General features: G+C 38.9%; 1 pseudogene; it reads right to left on the reverse strand.

Annotated features, from left to right (window-relative positions):
- Window positions 1-1,666: 1,666 nt before the first annotated feature.
- LOC133762175 (killer cell lectin-like receptor 2) lies at window positions 1,667-19,367 on the reverse strand (annotated as a pseudogene).
- Between the last annotated feature and the right edge of the window lie 2,536 nt (window positions 19,368-21,903).

Here is a 21,903-nt window from a genome sequence, read left to right on the forward strand (position 1 = left end):
ACAGTGACAATTAATCTATCAGTGGTCGCCTGGGGCCAAGTGGGTGGCATGATGCAGAAACAAACTTTTGGAGGTGATAGAAATGCTTTAGATTTTGGTTTGATAATGTGTAAGAAGTATACATATTTGGAAAAACCAATATCTCTCATGACTTAAAAATGGGTACATTTATTGTATGCAAAGACTATAAAGACTAACTCAGTGAGATTGAGTTTTAAAATGTCAAGGTCAAGAAAGAAAGAAAATTTAAGTATCTTTTCCAGATTAAAGGACATATCATGGGTATCATAATTAGATACGTGTATTATTCAGAACTTGGAAAAAAATATTTATTAATGACATTGTCAGGTCAATGGACAAAATTGGACAAAAGACCATATGAACGCTAAATTTTTCTGATTTGGATCATTGTAGCATGATTCTATAAGACAAAGTTCTTTGATGATTGTTTATAGCCCTTGTCTCTTCTATTGAACTGTGCTTTTTTCTTCATACAATTTGTTGAACTCTTTTACTTAGTGTGGGATTAACCTTATGATCATTAAGCAAACTGAAAGTAGATCTTTGTAAAAATTAAGAGTAAGAATGGGAGAGTGAGGAGGAAGAAGGGTTCGAGGGTGCGTGGGAGGTAAGGGTGGGTGGGAAGTATCACTATGTTCCTAAATCTGTATATATGAAATACATGAAACTTGTATATATGAAATACATGAAACTTGTATAACAAATACAATTTATTAACGCCCTGGCCTGAAGCACTGGCATCCCAAATGGGCACCAGTTCGAGTCCTGGCTGCTCCACTTCTGATCCAGCTCTCTGCTATGGCCTGGGAAAGCAGTAAAGGATGGCCCAAGTCCTTGAGCCCCTGCAGCTGCATGGGAGACCTGGAGGAAGCTCCTGGCTCCTGGCTTTGGATCAGCGCATCTCTGGCTGATGCAGCCAAGTGGGGCGTGAACTATCGGATGGAAGACTTCTCTCACTGTCTCTGCCTCTCCTCTCTCTGTGTAGCTCTGACTTTCAAATAAATAAATAAATAAATCTTTTGAAAAAATTTAAAATAAAAATAAAAAAATACAAAGTCCTTTTCTTGGAAAATATTTAGACAAAGGAATATCATGTCTTCAATTTATTATCATATGGAGCATCGAGGAGAGAATGGTGAAAGTGAAAGGGAAGGGAGTGAAACAGAACAAAATGAACAATTGATAACTGTAGGTAAAAGTGACATGGGAGTTCCTTGTACTAATGTTTCAAACATTCAGTAAATTTGAATTTAAATTTTATAACAAAATAATTTTTAAAGGTGAGGTATGCTTCTAGATAGTAAAAAGTTAACTATATTCTAGTTCTTAATTATATCATCAAGGTCAGAGATCCAGGCTGTGTACCAAGGTTCTCTAATTAGTGTTCTGTGTGGCCCAGAAAAACAGAAAGAATAATTCCTCGGGTCCATAAAGAAAGGAGCAATTTCTTTCCAAGGACAAAATTTTGCAGTTGTCTACAGGAAGAAGATGGTGCTGGGCTCTTATGTCACGTTCCAAAACACCAGTTTTGTATTCACCAGCTCACCTCTGTTTCTACATTGGGCTAAACATTGCAGTCAAAAACAGGTGTTAGTAGTAATCACAAATTATTACAGGAAACAAAAATAGGACAGCATTTCCAATGTTATCTTTTCTTCTAAGTGCACATTGAATTAGAAATTACAATTAATTTTCTTTTCACAGACGCAGCTGTAGGTTTTAGAGCAATCGATAGCTGATATTCCTGTTGATGTCAAAAATGCACATCTTCCTCTCCCAGAAGGCAAATTCATGACTGTAAAATTCCTGTAGAACAGAAAATATAAAGGTCAACTGTTTAAATCTGAATTTTCAATGACATAATTCATGATTTTTAAACTCTATTTTCTAAATTCTTCATATATAGAAACATTAATCCAACTTCAACACCAAAGATTTTCTTTAGTGCTTGGCCTGTTAAATACATTCACCTAAACTCTCCCAGTTTATTCCACACTGGCAATTTTTGATCAGCAAAAAAATTACTTTTCAATATGGCTCTGGGATTATAATATACTAAACCTTCTTTCTTATTTTATTTTTTCAATAAAAATGAGGAATTTAAAAGAACTGAATTTCTATGACACAGATAACCAGGTTTCATGTGCATATACTTTAAGGAAAAAAATAGAATTGGAATATAGTCAGAGATGAGATTTTTTGATTGATGCTTTTGTTTGTCTTATTTATTTGTCTTCCCCACCCCATAACTAATAGTTGAGCCAAAACATGACAATCCTTTGATAAAGTAGGACATCTATTTAAGAAAAAAAAAATAGGTAGATTGAGGGCAAGAGCTAATTTTCTATTGAATATAATTTAAAATACTGGATAAATAAGATGCTGAACCTTCTTGAATATGTTCATCAAATGGCAAGAAGCAGATTCACAGTTGGGCTGAGGGTTAAGTAGAGGTGGAAGTTCAGAAGGGTGACTGAGGCACTATAACCAGTTTTTCCACTAATGGATGTGGTAGGCTGAACAATGAATTCCATCCAAGATAGAGATTCTAAATAGAAGACAAGCTACCTAAGGCTGAGACCCTGAAATGACATATCTTCAATATAAATCACTCTAGAATTGTCTTAACTCTTGAATTTAAGCAGAAGAGGAAAGAATAATCTTACCTAATAATTCAATTTTTGAATTGAATCCCTCATATAATTTGCATTTACTATGTTACTTAAGAATTGTCAAATCTACTACAGAAAAAAAGAGAGAAAAAACAAATAAGGAAAATAGATGAAATGAAAGTAGCTTCAAGGATATAGGCAGAATGCATAATGCACTTTAAGTGTGGAAAGGCAAATGAATAAACTATGAGACATGTTGGGTACAGATAAAGTAGGCAGAGCATTGTGTGATGAACATAAACATAAAAAAGGAATAAAGGATCAAGTAGACACAAAATACGCAAAAATTTACATGAAGAATACATACATTAAAAGCTTATGAGGTTTAAATTAATCATCCATTGATGATATGCATTCAAGCATTTGTCCAAGACACACAAATTAAATTGAACTACTCATCAGGTTAATAAAAAAGTTGCAGCTTTGGCCAGGCTGCCCCTGCAACTCCCTAATACAGAAAATGTGTGCACTGACTACAAGAACCTTTGCCTATTGGTATTGCTTACTCAAACCTTAAGTCTGGTACTGCAAAATGCAGCATGGACAGGTAAGGGTTAGGCAGCAGAGGGAGTCCAGCCATATGAAGACTGCCTCACTTGTGATTCAGGTGATCCTTTCAGCCTCTCATACAGTGTGCTAGGGGTTCTCATTGACAGAATTAACTGTGTGGTATGAGCACCGTAACTTGGTCTGTGAGAATTTCTGTGATCTCTGACATAGTTAGCTGAGTGTGTACTTGGAACACACAAGTATATCAAGGTAATTTCCTGAATGATATCTTTCATGGGTTCCTAGCCATTGTATTCCTACAAAACAAATATTTGCAGGACTTACACTTACTATTAAAAGTGGCCCAGATATGGGGTGGGTGCTTGATACAGCAATTAGGATACTACTTTAGATGCTTGCATCCCACATAGGAGCACCTGGGATTGACTCCTGGCTGCACTCCCAAATCCAGCTTCCTGCTGATGCACACCGTGGGATGCATCAGGTGATGGCTCAAGTACTTGGGTCCCTACCACCCATGTGGGAGACCCAGATTGAGTTCTAGGTTCCTGTTCAGCCTGGCTCAGCCCTGACAATTGCAGGTATTTGAGGAGTGAATCAGCAAATGGAAAATCATCAATCCTATCTTTCTCTCTTCTTCTCTTTCCCTCTCTCTGAAATAAAATTATAATAAGCAAATAAATAAATAAATAAAATATTTTTTAAAGAAGTGACCCAGACTCATAGTGTCCCGAAGCAGTCAACAAAAGCAAATTCTTTCTTGGGGAAGCCACCACCTCCATCACAAGCCTTAACGGGTTTCCAAACCAGTTCAGAAAGAAGAAAATGATCACTATGTATTACAAAGAAAATAGCATTATGAACAAAAGCCAGCAAAAACAATGGATTAGACCCACAAATCTCCAAATATTAGAACTACCAGATGCCAACTGTACAATGAATACTTTTACCTCACAATAAATAAGACACTTTGAAAATAGTAATGGCCAGCAAAGATATTGGAAAACATAAAAAGGATGCCTAGAAGTAAAAAGTATAAATTATTTTTTAAAAAATCAATAAATAGTTTAACAGCAGATCAGAACTAAAGGTAAGCCCAAAAGTTTACATAATAGAAAGAATATATACTCACTAAAATACTTTCTCCCTAATTCTTCTTTTCTTACCAATGGACTTTACTTGAAAATAAACTGCGTGAGATGAGCGATGACTTGTTAGACACAATCCTTCCAACTCCCACACCAGTGTTAGAGTCTGAATACATTCCAGAAACTTACATTCCAGGTGATGTGCCATCATCAAGCCATTTCCATTTCCATTCCACTTCATTAAATGACAATCCAATCCAGCAAGTATTTTTATGAATGTGAAATTGAACAAATGCCTATCAAAGAAATAAAACACATTATGGTACTAAGTTCCCAACTGGTGGATGAATAAGCTGGACAAGTAGAGGGACCAGCTGTGTGTCTATGGCCAGTATCCTGCTGCCACTCTAAATATCACCTTCTGTCTCTACTTTCTAGAAAATCTCACATCCTTCAAACCTTGCATTTTCATTTTTCAAAGCAGTTTTCTCATATTAGACTATTTATATTTGTGAAAATTGGCTGCTGGTCTCCTGGATTATTTAAAACATGGAAAAATTTTAAATTATCTACCAATAAGAAATTTGTTAAATAATTCACGACACTTATGAAACTATTAAGCTCATGCTCCAAAAGAATATTTAATGGTGTAGAGAAGAGATCATTACATAATCTTAATTGAAAGAAGGGGTCTTCAAAATGAATTTATTAAAATAAAAAGACTGGGGGGGCATGCATTACAGGCTTCAGATTCACAAGAGAAAGCCTTGTTTTAGGTGAGTAGTTGAAAGGGATAAAAAGGAGGGAGGCAGTGTTTGGAAGTGTAAAATATATCTGAAATGTACCATTCCAACATGACATGTAAGTCTGATTAAATGACTGCCATCTGAAATGTAGGTTTATATTTATGTTTTAGTATATAAAATAGAATTACTTTGTGACTTTACATCATAGTCTTTAAAGTGATTTCAAACATTTATTATATTGCATATAATTTTTAAGTTGTTTTTTAAATGATAAAAAGAAATTTTAGGCTGATATTTGCAAACATTTCTCTATAAAAACACACTTTGTGCATTTGAATTATTTTTCTTAATACTAAATTTAAAAGACAATCTCTGGGTCAGTGATATAGTATAGTGAGTTAAGCCACACCCTGAAATGCCAGCATCATATATGGGTACCAGTTCTTATCCCAGCTCCTCCACTTCTGATCCGGTTCCCGGCTAATGGCCTGGAAAAAGCAGAGCAGCTGAGGATGACCCAAGTGCTTGAGCCTCTGAGACCCTCATGGAGACCTGGATGAAGCTCTTGGCTCCAGACTTCCGCCTGGCTTGGCGCAACCCTGGCCATTGCAGTTATCTGAGGAGTGACCCAATGGAAGGAAGATATTCTGCCCCCTCTGTCTCCTGTCTCTCCCTCTCTCTCTGTAACTCTGACTTAGAAATAAATAATATTTTAAAAGAGACAATCTCAATATTGTTGCCACCACATTTTCTCTTTTTATTTTTTAAGATATGTATCTTGATATTATAAGATTATTAAGTAAATGTGATGTACAGATGCTCTCGAATCACTGTGAGGTTAATTTGTAAAACTGCTATCACTTTGATGGTGCTCATTATCACCTCCATTTTGTAGATAGGCTCAGGGAGGTTAAGAAATTTACTGAAGGTCACCCAGCAACAAGTGGCAAAGTTGGGTTGGAGCCAGGCAGTCTGAATGCTGAGTTCCTGGTAGTAACTCCTAGATTATGCTGCACCCCCACTGCTTGCCACCCCATAGAGAAAAAATAACTGTGGTTCTAGGGTACAGGTTACCAAAGGTTCAGATAAGTACTTCCTCCAAGGAAAGGCACTACTAGAGACTCCTTGGAGAGAGAGAGGATTACAAACTTCATTCTTCATAATCATCGTCATAATAGATCATGTGATTTGAACTCTTTCTGGGGGACTCTGAACTCTACAATCTTTGTCCACACAATAGAAAGAATAGCTGAAGATCCCTCTTTCTGGACCACCCTCCCCTTCTCAGCATCTTGGGTCACAGATGAGAGACGCAGTTCATGAGATTGAGAGTACATGGAGGAGTCGGTGATACCTGTTCATGTTCATTGTCAATCTTCAAAAGGGAGGAACCGTAACTTTGGCAAGTTTGTTTACATCCTGTCCAGCTTTTATTTTGCAGAACAAAATAATAGCAGTGTACTCCACAACAGGACCAGTAGTCTTCATGGACTTTACCTACAACATGTAAGGTCAGTCATTAAACTTATTATCTGGTCTTCTGTGAATCAGAACAATATATTTATCAGCTCCCCATAACTGACAACAAGGCTCAAATCTATCTATAATAGTAATAATATGGGAATCATAAGGTTCAGGAATGCCGAGAGATAGCTGCACTTCCATGTCCAAGGCAGCATTTTCCACAATAGCCAAGATATGCAGGCAACCTAAATGTCCACTGGTGGATGAATGACGTGGTACACACACGATGAATGCCATTTACATTTTTCAGCCTTAAAAGATGTAAATCCTGCCACCTGTGAAAGCATGGATGAAACCCCGGAGGACGTCATGCTAATGTAATAAACCAGCACAGAACAATGTTTCTTAGATTATAACTAGTTCATTTTATCTACTTCCAGGGATGGGGAATCTTTTTTCTGCCAACATCACTTGCGACTATATAAAATTACCAACTTAAAAATTTGCCGGCTCTAGATTTATTGAATTTAGAGTCGCACATGTGGTTGCCTTGGCAGGGCCAGACCAAATGATTACAAGGTCTGTGGGCTGGATATTCCCCAGCCCTGAGAGGAGAACCAGATCTGGAATCTGGTGAAAACAATGTTGTTCCACGACTTATTGGCAATGGCACAAAAGGATCACCTAAGCTGTCTCATGTGTAAAAGGGGAGAAATAATGAGAGTAGATCCTTGTGATTGTTCTGATTTAGATCCTGTCCCCTGAGTCACTCTCCCACTTGTTCTCGTCTCTACGTAGCAGTTAAAAAATAACTCATCTGAACTTTTGGGAGTTGATGGATATGTCTATGATCCTTCTTGTGGTAATGGTTTCGTGAGAGAATGCTTATGTTCAACTTATCAAATCATGCATATTTAACCCATGCAGTATTTCTATGTTAATAACACCATGATTCAACTGTTTAAATATGACAAAATTAAACCAAGCTTTTAAAAACTCTAGCGTGCTTTCTAAATTAAAATATATTTTTGAACTTTTTCTTTTCTCTTCACATATTTATATTTATAATGTAAAATTTTTGAATAATTTAAACATAAAATTTATACTAGGTACCAAGGTTAAATACTCAAAACTCTTTGAAAACTCTAAATCCTAAATAAATATTTAGTAGTTTTTGATAAATATGGTCAATTCATCCCATCATATGCAAGATAATAAAATTTACTGCGTGGGATTTAATATTTTTTATATCTTGGCTATTTTTAATGATATCAACACATCAGCACTATGACAAATCTTGCAGATAGAGTGCAGGAAGTATATATGAGAGTTCATTAAAAACGGAATTAAAATGTTTATTTTGATGCAAAAATTTTTGAAACACTTGCAGAGTTTTTTCTATGAATTTTTAAAATTACACTGGTATTAGTGGTCACAAATTGCCAAATATCTGAAGTCAAGGCAGACACACCAACATACACACACAAAAAACATACACACAAATTATCTTTATAACAGCATTAAGGCCCATTGTAGGCCAAGTGTATTTATTGTGAAAGCCTTATATTGCTTATATGTGAGCAACACCCTAAGTCTCACAGGGCCAGATCAGCTGAGTTCCGAGGGGTCTGGCATACTGTTTCACCGTCTGGGAATAGAGAGGAGGCAAAAACTGCCATGAAGTCTGGAGAAACACAGGGCTCTACACAAGCAATGTGGTTCCAGAGATTCCAACCCCACACATCTGAAAGGCACAAATTCAAAGCTGTCCAGTAGAGCCATAGATCACTAGGCATAGCCTGCTTATTAGACATCAAAACTTCTAGAGGGGAAGAAATGACCCAAGACGATACAGTGAATCCTTCCAGATTTCTTCCATACCTGGATTGTGCAGAGATTTCGGAGAGGTATCTTCTTTTGCATAACATCCACCCTTTTTTAAAATAAGTGACTCCAGCACATTTTTCATTAGAAAGGTTTCATTTTTGAGAGCGTCATATTCTAAAGTCTTATTTTCCAAGAGTCGCTTCTTTAAATAGTTATCATTTCGCACAAATTGGTACTTTTGAGTGAGGTTTCCTAGAAATTCCTGCTGTTGATGTTTTTCTTGACTAAGATGGAAAACTAAAATGTGTAGTACAGATATACAAAAATATACTCATGAGGATCAAACAGTGAAATTAAAGAAATAAAGTCTCACTTTGACCACCAATTCAAATGATTACTCCAGTAATTTGACATTTAGAGAATAACACCTCAATTAACTGACCACAGAAATGGAAACATCAAATTTCTCACTATTAGCATCTTAAGGATAGCATAAATAAAATACCTGAATAGCATCATGATGGCTAACACCATACCTTACAGTTTAGTTCATTTTTACAGCACATCATTTACAAATAAGTAGCAAATTAAAATTCAGTTTGTTAACATTTAATGATATGTCATTCTAATACAAAAACCTAACCTAGTGGGCAGATGTTTGGTCTAGCTGTTAGGATATCCATGTCCTATATCAGAGTACCTGGGTTCAATCCCTGGCCCCAGCCCTGGCACCTGATTCCAATTTCGTGATAGGCAGCTGTGATAACTCAAGAAGTTGAGCTCCTGCCACCCACGTGGGAGCCGAGAATCATTGAATCCATTGCTCCCAACTTCAGCTGCAGGCATTTTGGGAGTGAACCAACAAATGGAACAAACTTCCTTCCTTTCATTTCTCTCTCTCTCTCTCTCTCTGAAATTAAAAAAGAAATTAACCTGAACTAAACAACATGAGTATATGGCACAATTATTATTGGAGTAGATGAAAAAAATCAGAAAATCGATGAGTCCCTACAAATGTAGTATATCCATGGTTTTCTCTAAAGATGAGAAAGAATCCAAATACAAGATAAAGCTTAAATTCAAGTTCATCTTTCATCTGTGTTTTCATTCTTCTTACTAAACTATTTCATTATTATATACTAAAATAAGCCAAAGTGTTTATCTCAAACTGACAATGATCTCAACTCAACGTCAGAATACTGCACAATAATCTACCAAAAGGAATGTTCCCATGCATTATGCAGAATGAAACAGCCCATCACAGCTTCAGAGCCAGTGAACTAGGTAAGCAAAATGAACACCACAGTGTGATATGTTCCTGAAAAAAAACAACACACTCCAAAACCATCTGGGAGGTTTTCAGATTTTCAGCAGGGAACATTATCATTATCTATCTGTCCATCAAATGCTTACTGCAGTTCCTCATACTAGAAAGATGGACTTCCATTACTCACTCTTTATCAGCAATGCTATGATCGTCACTGAGAGAAGTAAACAGAGAATTCCAAATGTCACTGCCATGAGATGCCAGATCACTGAAAATTCTTTAAAGAAAAAAGGAAAGAACAAAAAATTACCAGCAAAAGAGCCTGTTACTACTCACCTTATCCAGGGTCACTGTTTGAAACAAAGGGACAATCGTCTTTAAAAGATTTACAAGAATATTTCATATAAAATGATTTAGATTTATAACATAAGAATTGCAATTTTAAAGTTTAAGATTTCTGGCTGATATATCCTCATTGCAGAAATTCCATGAACAAGAATAGTTTTACCACGTTTCAAAAGCATATTCCTGATACAGTCATTAACAGCAATTGACATAAGACATGCAGGAGAGACAAAAGTGACATGTGTACTACTTTCTGTGATCTCAACTAACCATGAAAAGGAAAAAGCAAGCAATATTCTTGAGAACGTGGTCACCAATAATGCATATTCTGGATTGCAAAAGTGGTCGCCAATATGAGTATTGTGGATTGCAAAAGTGATCAGCGTCCATCCTCACAAAAATTTCTAGAAATCCACTGTCCTTATCATCTGTTCTATTATTCTCTACACAACACTGTATCCTTTTGCTTTTAAGGTCCTCGATATCTAAAAAATTTTATCTTTGATTATCACCACATTAAAACAATAAAAATTATTCTCAGATTAGTTTAATTGTGACAATATTTGAAGGTAGAGAGAGAACAAAAAAATTAGAATGTCCCTTTGATGCAAACATTTTTGAATGCTCATGGTCCTTCAGGTTTAATACATATTTAAGGCACTTAAAACATCTATTGTCAGAAAAATAGCATTGGTTTTTAACACATATTTTTCATGTCATACATTCTGCAAGACATTTATTTCTCTAAGAAATGCTATGTTTTCTTGAGACACTATTCTATCATTTACTTTTATATGTCTCACAAATTATTCTTGACCAAATTTAATAAAAGCATTCTATTAGCTCCTCAAATTTCAAGGAATTCATTAATTTCTCCATTCTCTTAACTTCATGTTAAAAAAAAAAAAATCTGTTCTACTACTCTAGCTAGTTAATGTTTCTTGCAACCACTTGACATCCAAAAGTCCATAAAATACATTTTTACCCTCAAGTTTGGTAATCCATAAAACAGAGGTGAATTTAGATGCTTAAAATATATACCTTTGGATCAGCATTGTGGCGCAGCAGATGAAGCCTCCACTTGTGATGCCAGCATCCCTTACTGCACTGGTTCAAATCTCAACTGCCTCACTTCCAACATAGCTCCCTGCTAATGTGCCTGAGGAAGCAGCAGAAGATGGCCAAGTACTTGGGTGCCAGACACCTATGTTGGGGACCCAGATGGAGTTCCAAGCTCCTGTCTTTGGCTTGGCCCAGCCCCAGCTGCTGTGGCCATTTGGTGAGTAAAACAGTGAATCAAAGATATGTTTCTCTCTGTGTCTCTTCCTCTCTCTCTCTCTCTCTCTCATTCTGCCTTTCAAGTAAATAAACACATCTTAAATATATATTTATATATTCTAAGTACTTTAAATAAATATATACCTTTGTTATCAGTTTTCCCAGGCTGTTGAGTGACATCAGGCCTTAATGTATTCTGTGATTCTGAAGAAAACCGAAGATATCTCAAAGGTGAATAAGCCATCTTCTGATTGCTGTTCTAGAAGGAGAGCAATGTTTCTGCAGCAGCACTTTGCAACACGATGCTTCCTAGAGAAAAGTGGAAAGAATAAAAAAGACATCTAGTAGATTATTAGTCCTATTTATTCAGTCGATTTCACTCAAAATGTTCAACATACATATAAAAATGTTAGGTAAAATTGGTACCACATCAGATATCTGAAACACGTTTAAATGGTTGATTCTAACAATAAGAATTCTACATTCTGCAAGTATAAATGGCTTGGCTTAAGAAACACATATCTTGACATGCATATAAATGTTTTTAAAAGCTCTTCTTTGCAATTGCACCTGCCTCTATCAGAGTGTTTCCCAAAGTATATCTTATACACTAACTGTAAATGATTACATGAGGGTGAATATCACAAGTTGGTGAACATTTCCAAGTCCAGTGTCCTGCGCAAGATAAGCTGAATAAAAATCTCTTAGGTTCCTGCATGTGATGTTGCCATCAGAGCTTTTGTGAAAATAAAATTTGTCAGTTATTAGCTGATGTCCAGTAAGGATCAGTCTAGTAATAGATATTAATGAAAAGAAATAGTAAATAGTAAAACTTAAAATTTACTTTGCTTTTAACATTAATTAGTGAGAAAAGATAATATCCAAGAAGCAGAAACTATGTAAAAACAAATTGAACACATCATTGTCCTTTTATGTTTTATTAATTTAAAATTTTTCCTATGCTTAAGTATTCACACATTCTCTAACTTCCTACTAACAAGAACTTTCTGCTACAGAATCCTTCAATATGGAATGATACTATGTAAATAATTAACATCAAGTAAAAAATAACTCCTCAAATAGGTCTTTTTTTTGTTCAGAACACAAAGCAAAACTCATAGCATACTGAGAAGGAGAAGATAACTCATCCTGCACGCTGAACCTCAGTTCTGACACGCTGCAGAGTCTGTGCAATTCTAATGCAATGAGAGGGAATGCTTTCCTACCACGCTCCTTCTCAGGCCACATCACTTGTAGTTCAGTGCCATATTCCTAGAATAAGTAGAATTAATAGGATAACCAGGTGCAAAGACCCAAGGGGATAAATGCAGGTGTTACCTGGATCTGTGCCGTGCAGTGATGCAGGTGGAAGAAACAGAACCCAATATGAGGGAGAAGCCGTCCACTCTAGTCCAAAATCCCTTCGGGGCTCTACGGCGAGAAGCGAATTGCCTCTGAGTGAGGATACTCTGACTCAAAATGCTCTGCCCCTCCTGGTGAAGTGGTAAGAGGAAACTGCATGATGAAAGTTGTTGTTTACAGGAAAGGAAAGATGGTCATGTGCTTTATCTTCCTCCATTTCAACTAACTATATAGTACTCTTTACAAAACAGCACTCAAACTTAACATTTGCAGTTTGAAAAGATAAGGCAACACATGGTTGTGGAAAACAAGAGGAATACCTCTCACAGAAAATTAACAAATATAAAACAAGCCACTAGTCAACGGGATGAATAAAACCTCTATGTGTTTATACGTATACAAGAAGGGTCACAACTCAATACCTTAGCTCTTGGATTAAGTAATTTCCTCTCTGTTGAAGACATTCTCTTTCACATTACTATGTGAAAAAAAGGTTATTCATTTTTTGACTCATGTGGGCTGCAGGTGAATGTGTTTTTAAAGTTATTTTAAAACATATCATTCCCCTATAAAAAATGTGGTTTATATTCTTCTAGTTTTTTGTTCAGACATCATGTTTACTACCAAAGTTGATATCATTATTTAGTGTTTCCAATTTATTCTTTTCTAATAAGTGTAAGCATTTCTTCACTTTAAAAGTATTCATCTAAAACATAAATTATTCATTTTTTATATATTTGAAAAGCAGAACAACAAAAGGACAAAGAGAGATTCTCCATCTGCTAATTCACTCTCCAAATGCCCATGACAGGGTTGGTTGGACTTGGTAGAAGCCAATGGGGTTTTACCCATTGCACCACAATGTTCAACCCTAAAGCATGATTTAAAAAACCATATATAGTTAATATCCACATGTTTATACCCATAATTTATTTAAGCAACCCCCTATTATTGGACATCTAAATTTTTTCCAATTTTCTTCTAGTGTAAAAAAATTTGGCCTGTAACTTCGGTGTTTTCTTAGAAAATTATTTAAAACATAAAATTATAAGGTCGAAGGGTATTTATACATTTAAAGAACTGGGATATACATTATCAAATTCCCTCCGGGAAGGTTGTTCCCCTCTTTATTTCACCAGTTGTGTGTGAAAATATTCACATTTGACTTTTTAATAAATGTATTCATTCATGTAAAGGCAAAGTGACAGCGAGAGAAGCAGGGGTGGAGAGGGGAATCCTACCTTTGCTGATTCACTCCTCAGGTGACTCTGTCTGGGTCTCCCACAGGAATGGCAGAGGCCAAGCACTTGCTGGCTACCTTCCCAAGCACATCAATGGGAAGCTGAGTGGGAAGCGAAGCAGCAAGCACAAGAACATAATGTCAGTGTCTCAAATAGTGGCTTAACCCACTGCCCACAACACTGGCCTCTCACATGGAATTTCTGGAAAAGGCAAATAGCTTCATTAATGAGAAGACGACCATCACTAGAAGATGACAGTAATTTAAGACGGGATTAATTGAACCACCCAATATGTCCCTTTGATCAAAGCACAGAATTGAGAGCAATACTTTATCACAACCACTGTTAATAAAAGAGGAAGATGATTTTTGATGGATACGTGAATTTTTTAACAACTAGAAAGCATATCATTTCATTTGTTACAATGAACAGTAAATGAGAGGCATTAATTCAAGAGAGCCACAGAAAGCTTTTTTATCCACAAACTAACAGGACAAGCACCTCCAACACTCATGCCTTTGGTCATTTTTTTCTTTTGGTCTCTGTTCTCTTACCCACATCAGTCTGCTGTTTCCAGAATGGAATCTTTCCTTCAAATGTTATATATGTTAGAAGGCTAGTCTGTTAGCTCACTTTCACAATATGGTAGTGGTCCCTAAGTTATCTAAGGAACCTGGACAAATCTTTGATTTCAGCTTCATCTCAAGGCCCATGAATGTTTTCCTTAAAAAGCTGCAGGTGAATGAGGTAGAAAGGGCAGAGACCTGAGATGGAAATGAGCAGAAAGGCCAAACGTGTGGTTCCCACAACACTTATGGACAGCAGGACTCCCAAAGCTGAAAATGCCAAAAGCACTGTGAACCACACAACCGTGGGGAGTAAATGCCTTCAGTGTCTTTTGTAAAATGGGCCACAGGGGGCAAAAATCTGGATGGCAAGTGTCACCATGGTGAACGTATGCAGGGACTGCAGCAGGTGTGAGGCTAAGCAGATGAGAGTGAAGATGGCCATGTTCAAGGACTCTGCAGGACACAATTCTGCCCTTCACCTCCATCAATGAGATCAAACAAAACATACCCAATCAATGAAGCCAGGCCAGTCCCAAAAAGCCAGTGGGTGCCTGAGGACCCTTATTCATACACCACCAAATAATCACAAAAACACAGACACTGCACAGCCGCATACCACCACACTGGACTCAAATATCAAGCCTAGTGTTGGTATTCTGGGGCATAGATCTGTTTCTGGAGCTCTTCCAGGGACCTCTGGTCCATGTAGTTATCACAGAAGGGACAAGTCTTTCTGCCCCTAACCTCCTTGGTGTTAGCTACAGGTGAGGCACACATTGTCATTTCCTTCACTCGGGCTCAATCTCCCTGGAAGAAACCATGTGTTTTCCTTTGCCATGAAGTGTTGAAGTTAAGACCTCTCTGGAAATTGCACACTGTGCTGCAATTGATATTCCACTGATCTTTCCAAGTTTTCAAAAGCAGCAACCCAGGCTAGGTCTACAAAGATGAATTTGTCTTCCAAGGCAGGGCAACACAGTCAACTTCCTTATTTCTACCATGAAGACCATGATAGATCTTGCTTTGCAAGTCTGACACCCTGAGAGTCTCCCTCACTATAGCAGGGACCCCAGCCCAAGCATCTCACAGCTGCCACCCAGGCCAAAGAGTCCACAGTGCTGAGAAGAGCAATGTATATAAGCTGGGTCGGGGATTCAACTGAGGTGGGCTAGAACACAGTAGGGAGTGCCTGGGGTAGGTGCCCTGTTCACCCTCTGGGCCTCACCAGCCCACCACAGCTCACTCAGCATTCAGCCAGCGAGGGGCAGGAGAGGAGCAGAAGACCTGAAAGCCCCGCACACAGGGGTTTTTAATGTTCTGTACGCTGCCTTCAATTTTCTCTTTCGTGCAAACCACACAACACACATACGCAAGCTCACAAATATGGAGATCTCAAGAGGTCACTTGTTTTCTCACTGCAAAAGCCTTTTTTTTTTTTTTTTTAATTTGAGAAATCGCGTAATTACCATTCCTTTGGGCTCACACAGTTAGCTAGATAAGCCAAGAACACAGCTTCAGGCCATACCACGGGTTCACAGTAGCTGTGGTTCTTCCGGTCTGGGCTGAGTGAAGGACATCTGGAATAGACACCAGCATGCAGCGAAGGCTGGTCTGAGTCACTGCATTTGGAGGAGTAACTGCCCAGGTTCCCGCCTCTTATTTATTTATCTTTTGCCCAGGGACTAACTTTAAATTTCCTGGCTTTTATGGTAATAAATAGAAACCTCTGGTTTGAGATTTCCTGTTCATCTAGCCACTCCATTTATTTTTATCTTTGCAATCAAAGGATTCTAACAGTCTAGATTTATTTTGTGATTGTATATATTCATGAGTCAGAGAGGGGCCTCCTTTGTAGCACAGTGGATTAAGCCACCACTTGCAGTGTTGGCATCCCATATCAGAATGCCAGCTCAAGCCCCAGCTGCTCTGCTTTTGATCCAGTTCCCTACTAATGTGCTTGGTAAAGCAGCAGAATATGGTCCAAGTCATTGGGCCACTGCCACCCACATGGGAGACTTGTATGGAATTCTGGGCTTTTGGCTTCTAAACTCTCCAAATGCCTGCAACTGGGGTTGGACCAAAGCTGAAAGTAGGAGCCAGGAACTCAATTCAGGTCTTGCGTGTAAATGGCAGGAACCAAATTACTTGAGTCAGAACCTGCTGTCTCCCAATGTATTTATCAGCAGAGAGCTAGAATCAAGAGATGGCACTCTGATATGGCATGCAAGAGTCTAAATCACAAGGCCAAACGCTTTCCCCCTAATGGCTGAGATCTGAAACACTCTACATTGCCCCAAGTGGGCCTCCCGACATTGAACTGTAATCACCCTTCCTGTGGTTTCTAAGTAGTCAAACGAAAGCAGCATTTCAGAAACCAACAGTGATGACAGCAAGAAGAATTTCACAAGGCTCTTTGGATTCTGCGCCACTAAAGGATAAAGTCTAGTACGGGGTGACAGGGAAAAATGGTTAAGCACTCATCTGCAAAGAAGATTTCTTAATCTTTTTTTTTTTTTTTTTTGACAGGCAGAGTGGACAGTGACAGAGAGAGACAGAGAGAAAGGTCTTCCTTTGCCGTTGGTTCACCCTCCAATGGCCACCGTGGTAGGCGCGCTGCAGCCAGCGCACCGCGCTGATCCGATGGCAGGAGCCAGGTGCTTCTCCTGGTCTCCCATGAGGTGCAGGGTCCAAGGACTTGGGCCATCCTCCACTGCCCTCCTGGGCCACAGCAGAGAGCTGGCCTGGAAGAGGGGCAACTGGGATAGAATCTGGTGCCCCGACAGGGACTAGAACCCGGTGTGCCGGCACCGCAAGGCGGAGGATTAGCCTAGTGAGCCGCGGCGCCGGGATTTCTTATTCTTAAATCACTCTCCACCTTATCCCATGGTTCAGAGGAAGGGGACCAGAGATGTTGAGAGATCTCCAAACCATTTATCATCTGTAGACCCTTCTGAGGCAGACCCTATACTCATTGTCAATCATTGTGCTTGACCTCTGTTATTTTTATTTATTGTTTTTTATTTTTCTATTCTAGCTAATTATCCATTAATGCTAGAAATCCTAGTATTGAAATAATCATATGGATCAGTGGTTGAACTCACAGCATAATCTATGTTCATGAGTCTCACACATTCCAAACCAAGACACAGTAGCCTGAACAGGATATGTAAAATAGTCTCCGTTATCATTAATACTCATGTTTAAACTCCTGTTTAAAATGGTCACAAAGAGCTGCTGTTAACAAAGTGCCAAATATTTGGTGACTCAAAGCAGCAGAATTTATGGTTTCACTGTTTGGACACCAGAAGTCAATATTCAAGGTATTTGCAAAATCGCTTCCTTCTGGAGCTCTCGGGGAGGGAATTGGTTCTGTGCCTTTCTCCCAACTTCTGATATTGGCCAGCAATGCTAGGTGTTTCTAAGCTTGTAGACCCAAAACACCAGCTTCTGTTCTCTCCTCTGTGAATCTGTGTCTTTTCCTACCCTTTAGAGGGACAATCATTATTGTATTTAGTACTCACCATAATGCAGCCTGGTCTCAAGATCCTTCCCTAAAATACAGGTGCAGCAAACCTATCGCCAAATAAGGGCCCATTCACTTCGGACATACTGAAGATGAGGACCGTGGCATGCATTCTGAGGGGACATGATTTAACCTACTACCTACTGAATAAGGAATTCTGAAGGTGAGTTCATCCAGCAAGCCCTGCAGGGGATTCGGATGGTCAAACTCTCTGACATCCACTGACACTGACCATTTTGTCCTTTGGACTTTTTTCACTGGCTTGCCCAGTGGCATCTCCAGCTGCAATACCCCAGAAAGCAACCCAACATTCTTTATTGTAGAAGTTTTTTTTAGCCAGTTTTGATGCTTGAACCTTTCCTTTTTCTTGCTGAGATGAACAATCATAAGAAAATTAAGCCTTTGGCTGCTCCACTTCTGATCCAGCTCTCTGCTATGGCCTGGGAAATCAGTTGAGAATGGCCCAAGTGTTTGGGCCTCTGCACCAGCGTGGGAGACCTGGAAAAAGCTCCTGGTTCCTGGCTTTGGATCAGCACAGCTCCGGCAATTGGAGCCAACTGGGGAGTGAACCAGAAGACCCCTTTCTCTCTCTCTCTCTCTCTCTCTCTCTCTCTCTCTCTCTCTCTCTCTTTCTCTCTCTGCCTCTGCCTCTGCCTCTCCATTACTCTCCCTTTCAGGCAAATAAATAAATCTTAAAAAAAACCCATAACCAAGAAACTGATCAGTTTATTGATACTATACCCTGGGCATCATTCATTCATTCATCAAATAATGATGTAGTGTCTACTACAGATAGACCCTTTAAGACTCCATGGGAAAACAAAGATAAATTTTAAGGCCTGAAAAAATATACATGATAGTGGATAAGAAAGAAGAAAACTTTAAAATACATGAAACAGAAAAGAACGTGATTATAGCAAGAAGTAACAATAATCTCATTTGGACATTTCAAAACCATTTTTTCAATAGTTGATAATTAGAACCAAACTATTAAGGCAATAGAAATCCTGGACAAAGTGACCAACTAATGGAGCCCAGAGATGGCTAAGATATAACCCTGGGCAGGGATCAGGGCCACAAAGGGCCAAGAGACTCAAGCCTGACCTACAGACTCAAAGCTGAGGTGCAGAGGGACGCGCCTGGAACAACATGCCCCCACGACTCAGAAACAAGACAGAGAAACTGAAAGCAAAACAGGATGAGGTTACAGCTGGACCTGTCCAGCTCCACATATCAACTTCCCTGTGATGAGAAGGTCACTGGTCACTAACCGCTGTGTTTACAAAACCCTGCATTAGCTCCCTCATTGCCCAAAGCATGTAACCCCTGGACAACATCCCCTTAATGGCATCCCTGCCCGGGGGCCCTCCCACTGTGGGAGCTTCCCTTTGCCTCAGTAAACTTGCTTCTCTGCTCGCCCTTCTCTGTCTGTGCTCCTCATTCTTCATAGTCATGGCACACAAACACGAACTTCTAGAACTACTGACTCCTGCGGCACAATCACCCTGACACAGTTGGCATTTATGGAACAGTTAATCCCCAAATGACAAGATGCACATTGTTTTCAAGGACATGTAGAATAGTCATCATGAGAGACCATATACAAGGACATTAACATGTACTGGTAAATTCTACATTACTGAATCTCACTGTATGTTCTCCAGCCACAAAGAAATTTAATTCAGAAGCAGTAACACAAATATATCTAGAAAATCTCAAAATACTTGGAAATTAAACAACATTTTTTTAAAAGTATTTATTTATTTGAAAGGCAGAGTTACAGAGAGAGAGAGGAGAGAGATCTTCCACTCATCTCCTGGTCCACGCTCCAAATGGCCACAGGGAAAGAGCTAGATGGGTCTGAAGCCAGGAGCCAGGAGCCAGGAGTTTTTACTGAGTCTCCCACATGGATGCTGGGGCCCAAACACTTCGGACATCCTCCTGCTGCTTTCTCAGCACATCAGCAGGGAGTTGGATTGGAAGTGGGACAGCCAGGAATCCAAATGGAGCCCATATGGGACAATGGTGCGACAAGCAGCGGCTTTACTCATTTTGTCACAGCACCAGCCCCACAACATACTTTTTTTTTTTAAGATTTATTTATTTATTTTGGGGCTGGCACTGTGGTATAGCAGGTAAAGCCACCGCCTACAGTGCCAGCATCCCATATGGGAGTCGGTTCGAATCCTGGCTGCTCAATTTCTGATGCAGCTCTCTGTCAAATAAATAAATAAATCTTTAAAAAATATTTCTTTATTTATTTGAAAGGCAGATTACAGAGAGACAGAGGCAGAGAGAGTGAGAGAGACAGAGAGAGAGAGAGAGAGAGAGAGAGAGAGGTCGTCCATCTGCTGGTTCATTCCCCAGTGGCTGCAACGGCCAGAGCTGTGCCAATCCGAATCCAGGAGCCAGGAACTTCTTCTGGGTCTCCAAAACGGCTGCCAGGGCCCAGGCCCTTGGGCCAACTTCCACTGTTTTCTCAGGCCGTGGCAGAGAGCTGGATCAGAAGTGGAGCAGGCAGGACTTGGGTGCCGGCGCTGCAGACCAGGGCTTTAACCCACTGTGCCACAGTCCCCTCACAGCACACGCTTAAGACATGGGTCAACAAAAAAATTTTGTAAGAACTTTGGGAAAATTTATCCCTTTAGATAGCTGTATGTGAAAAGAAAAGAGATAAAATATAAGTTTTCACTTATGAAGCCACAAAGGTGGAAGGAATTAAATTCAAAGTAGAGGAAAGGAAAATATGAAATAAAGAAGATGCAAAATGGACAAACACTAGAAAGAATAAATGAAAAAAAACACTAATTCATCAAAAAACAGTAAAATTGATATAAACCTCTAGCTGGACTGGTCAAAGAAGTAAAACACATTGCAGTATCTTAGAAGGGAAGTAACTACAGGTTCTCCAGGAGTAGACAGGCAGTAATCAAATATGATTGTTATAGGTTGCACTGTGTCCTTCAAAAAAATATTTAAGTCTCAACCTCTATACCTGTGAGTACAGGCTTTTTATGCAATAGAGTCTTTGAAAATATAATTGGCTAAGATGAGGTCATTAGGGTGCACCCTAATCTAATATAACTGATGTCTGTATTAGAACAGCAAACCACCTGTGAAAACAGAGACACATGGGGAAAATGTAATGTGAGTGTCAGAGCCAGAAATTCAGAGATTCTGAAGGCCAAGAAGCACCAATGGGGGACTGACATTGTGGCAAAACAGGTTAAGCTGCAGCCTGCAATGCCAGAAACCCATATGGGCGATGGTTCGATTCCCAGTTGCTCCACTTCCGATTCAGCTTCTGCTAATGTGCCTGGGAAGGCAGTGGAAGATTGTCCAAGTCTTGGGCTCTTGCACACACATGGGAGACCTGGAAGAAGCTCCTGACTTTGTCCTGGTCCAGCCCTGGCCTCTGTGGCTATTTGAGGAGTGAACCAGCAGATGGAAAATCCCTCTCCCTCTCTTTCTCTTTCTCTTTCTCTTTCTCTTTCTCTTTCTCTTTCTCTTTCTCTTTCTCTTTCTGTAACTCTGCCTTTCAAATAAATGTAATTTTTTTGGAAAAAAAAAAAAAAGGTAGAAGCAGCACCATCACCAAAGATCAAGGATAGGTGACCACCACCAGATGCCAGGAAGGTGTAACGGAGGATTACACATTGTCACAGAGGGAATGTGGCCCTGTCACCATGATTTGGGCTACTTTTATTTATTTATTTTTAAGATTTACCTATTTATTTGAAAGGCAGAGTTACAGGGAGAGAGACAGAGAGACAGACAGAGATAGAGCAAGTGAGCTACAAAGGCTCCAAAGTAATCCAGTAGAGGAAGGAAAAGTCTTTTTAACAGTGCAAAAACAATTGCATATCCTAATCCTCAACATTGTTCTCATATACAAAATAACTAGAAATCGATGCAAACCATCCATTAAACTAAAACTATATAAAATATCTAAGAACAATCATAAGAGAAAAGTAAGAGAAATGCAAATTT

This window comes from Lepus europaeus, chromosome 6 (assembly GCF_033115175.1).
Source record: "Lepus europaeus isolate LE1 chromosome 6, mLepTim1.pri, whole genome shotgun sequence".
NCBI lineage: Eukaryota > Metazoa > Chordata > Mammalia > Lagomorpha > Leporidae > Lepus > Lepus europaeus.